This window comes from Acipenser ruthenus, chromosome 33 (assembly GCF_902713425.1).
Source record: "Acipenser ruthenus chromosome 33, fAciRut3.2 maternal haplotype, whole genome shotgun sequence".
Classification (NCBI taxonomy): Eukaryota; Metazoa; Chordata; class Actinopteri; order Acipenseriformes; family Acipenseridae; genus Acipenser; species Acipenser ruthenus.
The window spans coordinates 1767964-1774422 of record NC_081221.1 but is presented as its reverse complement, the minus strand read 5'-3'; the positions used below and the strand labels follow the sequence as shown (position 1 = coordinate 1774422).

The 6459-nt window shown below is 44.4% G+C and overlaps 1 pseudogene; it reads left to right on the top strand.

Moving 5' to 3' along the window:
- On the top strand, positions 1 to 6459 carry LOC117433301 (keratin, type I cytoskeletal 50 kDa-like; annotated as a pseudogene).

The window sequence follows — 6459 nt, the reverse complement described above, 5'->3', positions numbered from 1 at the left end:
GCTTTAGTCATTCAGGATTACATCCTTTTCCAGCCACAGTTATGTTAGCTCCAGCAGCAATGGGCTCCCAGCGTGTTTCCATCTCCAGCATGCCCAGGCTGAGCTCTGTGTGGATCCCAAGCATCTATGGCGGTGCCGGAGGCAGTGGAACCTGCATCTCCAGGTCCTTATCCTCTATGTCCATGGTCAGCGCTGGTCTGGGCTCAGGGTTCGGCTCCAGCTCCGGGGGGGGTCTTGGATGGAGGCGTCCATCTTGATAGCAAGCAGACCATGACAATCCTCAACGACCGCCTGGCCGTCTACCTGGAGAAGGTGCACAGCCTGGAGCAGGTCAACAGAGACCTGGAAGTGAAGATCCGGCTGTTCCTGGGGAAGCAGTCCCCAATCCACCGGGACGTGAGCAGCTACGAAGCCACCATCGCCGATCTGCAAGCCAAGGTACCGTAGACACAGCATGCTGCCACAGTTCCATTTAAATACAGTGGTGTGCAAATGTATTAGAACATCCCATTGCTTCTGTTGTTCTGATTTAGCAAATCAAGCAACTGGAAAATGGTCAAATTAGTGACTGTCTAATTTAATGTAAGAGGCCACACATGCAATTCATTTATAATAGTAAGAGAAATAGAACAGGCAGCCTGTTATTACGTACACACAAATCTACCCTGTCTTCTATGCACTGGACTTGCCTGACCTAAGTACCATGTTACTGGATGCTCAGTTGTTGCACTATCCTTGCACTATTGCACTACTATCATGTCATCATAGATAGAAATAGTCTTAATCATAAGTTGCTATCTCATATTGTACTCTAGTAGTATTTGCACTTACTGTAAACTACACTGTAATTAAATATTGTTTTTGCACAGTAACCTTGCATTGCCCTGTAACACCTTGTAAGATGCCTTGCATAAAGGCATCTGCCAAACAAACTAATACAATAAGCTCTGTCCTTCAGTTTGAGAGTTTCAGTATGGTTACAGAACACCAAGGTATTGGCCTGACATAATTATATTTCTTTTTTACAATGAACTATAATTTCTGCATTTTAGTGACATTTAACTCTTACAATGGAGCTAATTAAGTTAAGATAACTGGCCTGCTTTCTATGAGGATAAAAAAGGCTGTTAATAATAGCAGAAGTGATAAAATGCATATCGCTGTTCTTAATTATTTTGATTTCCATTACACGAGAGTAGATGTTAAAACTTCATGCTGATTTGAACTCGGCTCTCGCCAAGATAAGCACCAACTAAGGCGTAGCTTTACAGTAAACTAATGTGATCCATATGTGTCTCCATCCATTTACGTTTCCTTCCATATGATGATGTAGATATCCTTCTGTCTGGTGTTAATGGCTGAAGTGTAATGCTGGCTCCAGGGATCAGCTTATTTTGCCTCCCTGGCGCATCAGCACACACAACGGCTGCGATGCTGGCTCCGGGGATCAACCAAAGTGTGGCCTCCCCAGCGCATCAGCATGACAACCGTCTGGATTGAGCTAAGTAGGGTACATCTCTGGGGTTTTCAAGTGGGCACCTTCCATCCTCAGTGTTTCGTCGACTAGCCCACGACACCTCAAGAGGGCTCGACGGTGATTCTGGCGTCCCAGCATCACCCCCCTCCGTCCCCCACTCAACTCAGCCCAGCTTACTTACCTGTACATCAGCGTTTCTTTCTTTCTATTGTGCTTGAGATCCCCAGCCAGAATCTTTCCGTCTCAACCACAGCCAGTTGCTGCTCCTCTCTGCTGCTTCAGATAAGTTCTTCACTGTGCGACGCAACTCTTGGCCACTGAATCCAACGTCTCTGAGAAACCGGGTTGTAGAGTGTGCCACAAATCCTCGACAACCCACTTCCACTGGGTAAACCCGAACTCTCCATCCTCGCTGTTCCGCTTCAGTGGCTAGTTGAGCATACCGCAGTCTCTTCCTCTCATACGCCTCATCTACAGCATCCTCCCATGGCACTGTTAACTCTACCAGGTGAACAAGGCGTGCTGATCCAGACCACAAGACAATATCTGGTCGAAGGTTAGTGGTGGCAATCTCAGGTGGAAAAATAAGCCGTTGACCAACATCTGCCAGCATTTTCCAGTCTCTAGCAGCTTCCAGTTGTCCTGGGCGAGGATTGGTTTTAACACCTTTTCTTGGTGGTTGCTCTCCTGGGCGGAGGAATGTTGTCTTTTGTGTGTAATGTTTTGATGGAACAGGTGACAACTTATTGGTCATGTTACGCTTGTCTTCCAATGCTAAGGCCAAACATCGCAGCACCTGGTCATGGCGCCAAGTAAACCGTCCTTGGCTAAGAGCCACCTTACATCCTGTCAAAATGTGCCTTAATGTTGCAGGTGATGAACACAAAGGACATGAGGGATCCTCTCCTACCCAGAGGTTTAGGTTCTGTGGTGATGGGAGAACATCATATGTTGACCTGATGAGGAAACTGATCCTGCTCTGTTCCATTGACCATAGGTCTTGCCAGCCAATCTTGCGTTGTTCCACACTCTCCCATCTCATCCATTCTCCCTGCTTGGCCTGGGAAATGGCCTTTATACACCTCATCCTCTCCTCCTGCTTTTGCACCTCGTTGACTACCAGCTTCCTCCTTTGAGCTGGGGCTGCCTTGTGCCATGTAGGAGGAGCTGAACTGAAACCAAGACCCCCTCTTCCATGCTGAACTTGCCCCATGATATCACCAATTCGAAGGGCAGCCTTTGCATCTTCCACAGCTTTCTTTGCCGCCCACTTTCTTCCAGTTTTCAACACAGGTGCTGCCTCCCTTACGCATTTATCGCGTGACTCTACTAATGTCATTTCCAGTCTGACCTTGGCGCACTTATATTATTATTTATTTCTTAGCAGATGGCCTTATCCAGGGCAACTTACAATTGTTATGAGAGATCACATTATACAGATATCACATTATTTTTTTTATATACAATTTAACCATTTATACAGTTGGGTTTTTACTGAAGCAATCTAGTTAAAGTACCTTGCTCAAGGGTATAGCAGCAGTATCCCCCAACTGGGATTGAACCCACAACCCTCCGTCAAGAGTCTAGAGCCCTAACCACTACACCACACTGTTTGCATTTGCAACTGTAGTTTAACATCAGCAGGCCTATTAATCCAGTTACACTTGCCATTAGACACAAACACACTCACACTGCTGGCTTTCACTTAATCACCCCTTATTTTAATTGTTTTGGGTTTTTTAAAAAAAAAATACATGCCAGTGCTTTAACAAATAAATAACCATCATTGTTCTTTTCCTTTAAGATCCAGGCTGCTACTGTGGTGAACGCCAGTATCTACCTCAGAATTGACAACGCCAAACTGGCTGCTGACGATTTCAGAATCAAGTATGTTCAAAGTTATTTTAAAGGGCAACAAATGGTAACAGTTACAAAACTACACAGAATGCTGTTGTAAAAAATAAAAGTGCACGCAAGATTGTTAGGGTGAGGCTAAGAAACCTTAAAGAAAACAGCTGATTGCATCTTTCACATTAAATGAGTGAGGGTGTCATTCCCAAATCCTCCATACGATGGCGCACTTTGGCAAGTTTTGCAGATCAACCCTTTACACTTATACAGCACTAAAGCTTCAAACAGACAAACTGCCTCATCAAATGAATTGCTGGGCATGTGGTATATAGCATATAACTGAATACAAGCTGGTGACTTTTTTTAATTACAGAGAAATGCAAATTCAAAGACACATTTTTGGAAATGACTGTCATTTCACAATAAGAACCCACTTCCCCTTTGGGGAACCTCTCTTATTCTTTCCCCTTTTGCCGTGCAGGTATGAGGCTGAGGTGGCAATGAGGCAGTCTGTCGAGGCTGACACCGCTGGAGTAAGGAGGGTCCTGGACAAGTTGACTTTGACCAGATCCTCCCTGGAGATGGAGGTTGAGGGTCTGAAGGAGGAGCTGATCTACCTCAAGAAGAACCACGAGGAAGTGAGCAACACAGATCCAAGTTCGATCCACCTATTTGCGAGGGATTAGCCCATTTACACCAGTGTTAGCTAATTCTCTTCTCTTACAATTTGGTGTCCCAATCCAAAAACTATCAAATTAGGACAGACAAAGTTTGTGTGTGTGTGTGTGTGTGTGTGGGGAGGGATCAGCATGCATGCTTCTGAAAGTAACAGGTACAGGACATTTATTTTGGGAAATTTCAAGTGGCTTCTAATCTTACTAGGATTGGCGACCAATGTCCTTGCTTCATGTGTGTTTCAGGAGCTCATCACTCTACGTTCCCATTTGAGTGGGCAAGTGAACGTTGAGGTGGACGCTGCCCCCCATCAGGACCTGGCAAAGATCATAGCTGAAATCAGAGAGCAGTACGAAGCCATGGTCACCAAGAACCAGAAAGATGTAGAGGCCTGGTACCAGACTAAGGTAAGGAACCAAAATAGCATTTTCCCATCCATTCCAGGAGTCTTCCAGTAGAGCCACAAAGACTTGTACTACAGGACATTCGGCTCACCATGGAAAGACATGTTGTCTTCTAATAAGCATTACTGCATTACTGTTATAGCACTGCAAAACGTTCAACACAATTGCACAATTCTATTTTTGACTGGGTGAATCCATTTTGTTGTAGGCTTTAAAAAGATTCAATGCTTTTATTCTCCCTTTTAATGTTTTTTTTTTTTTTTGCTTTCCTCTAAAGACCGAGATCCTGACCCAGGAGATAACCACCAATACAGCAATTCTTCAGACCAGCAAGACTCAACTGTCAGAGCTGAGACGCTCAGTCCAAGGCTTGGAGATTAAGCACCAGTCTCTGCTGAGCATAGTGAGTTCCAATGGAACCTGGAGACGTTTCAACAGGACAGATACACTGAGATGCACGTTTCATCTCTGTTTGATAGATCTCAAAATACAGACTCATTTTAAATCAATTGACCACTTCTGGTGTGTTTCAAAAAGCCCAGTGCTCTCCTGTTCATTCAAAGCCAATAAAGAGAAACCCTTAAATATTAATGCATTGCTGTGTATCTGTACTACACTCTCAAAGATCAGACAACACTAGCAATAGTACAGTGCTCTCCCTTTATAAGGTGGCCCTCTATGTTGCAGAATCAGTTAATGTCATTACAGTAGCACGTTCATACTTGTTATAAGACACAAATAGCATGATCTTGTCACAAGGGCTCCTGACTATAGAATTAAAAAGGATACTGCACTGTGCCCCATAATAATCTCTGTCGGAGAACAAATTAGCAACTTCCTATGGAATATCTATTTTATTTATACTCTAAAACCTCGTTCCTTCCGCCTCTGTCTTCCAGATACAGTGTCTGGAAGTGTCCCTGGCAGACACCAAGGCTCGCTACAGTGCTCAGCTGCTCAGTTTGCAGTCCATGGTCAGCAGCCTGGAGGAGCAGCTAACGCAGATGAGGTCAGACACGGAGCGCCAGTCCCAGGAATACAAGATGCTGCTGGACATCAAGACCCGTCTGGAGATTGAGATTGCGGAGTATAAGCGCCTGCTAGATGGAGAGGAGGGCTGGTAAGAGCGATACCACTTTTTATTATTGACTTAGAGGGTGTAACGGTTCACTGTGTGTACTCACGTGCCCTCTCTTCCCTCCCCACATGGACTTCTTTAATGAATGGGCACTCAGTTAGTCCAGTGGATATTACTGCTTTGTTGGTTTCTGCCAGTGCCAGAGTCTAGTCAAAAGGGGAAGGGAAAGTTTGTTTCTTTGGTCCCTGAATGAACTATAATCATGCTTTACAGTCCTTCATTGAATGATCCTTTGATTTTATTATGCATCATATTCCACCAGGACAATCACATATATCCTCACATATATCATATTGCGACCTGCATATTGTGATACGTTTTATATCATAACATGTATTATTACACTGACCTATCTGAGCTAATATGTTGAAGCTGACACCCTGGGATCCTTCAAGAAGCTGCTTGATGAGATTCTGGGATCAATAAGCTACTAACAACCAAACGAGCAAGATGGGCTGAATGTCCTCCTCTCGTTTGTAAACTTTCTTAAGTTCTAATATTTCCTAAGCGGACCACACTGGGCCTCTGCGTCGCTCTAACACCCAAAACACTGACCATCCTTAAACTGAACAATTGCTAGATCATGCAGCCAAAAGATTTGTTGTTTTGGCTTCCAAGTGAATTGTTAGCAACATGAATGATTTGTTTTGGGTTCTTTTGCAGTAACACCAGCAGCACCCAGGCCTGCTTTGGGTCAACGACCACGAGGAAAGTGGTCACCACCACAGAGAAGACAGTCAATGGGAAGGTTGTGAGCTCCTCATCCCAGGAGTTGCAGGAGAAACTCTGAGAGACGCCCGAGAAATAAAGACAAGAGCCAATGATACTCAAGAGACCTCCTTTAAAAAAAGATTCAAAGATCAATAAAATAAGTTTGGGCGTTGCAAAACTATTTATAGTGTGCGATTTTTTTT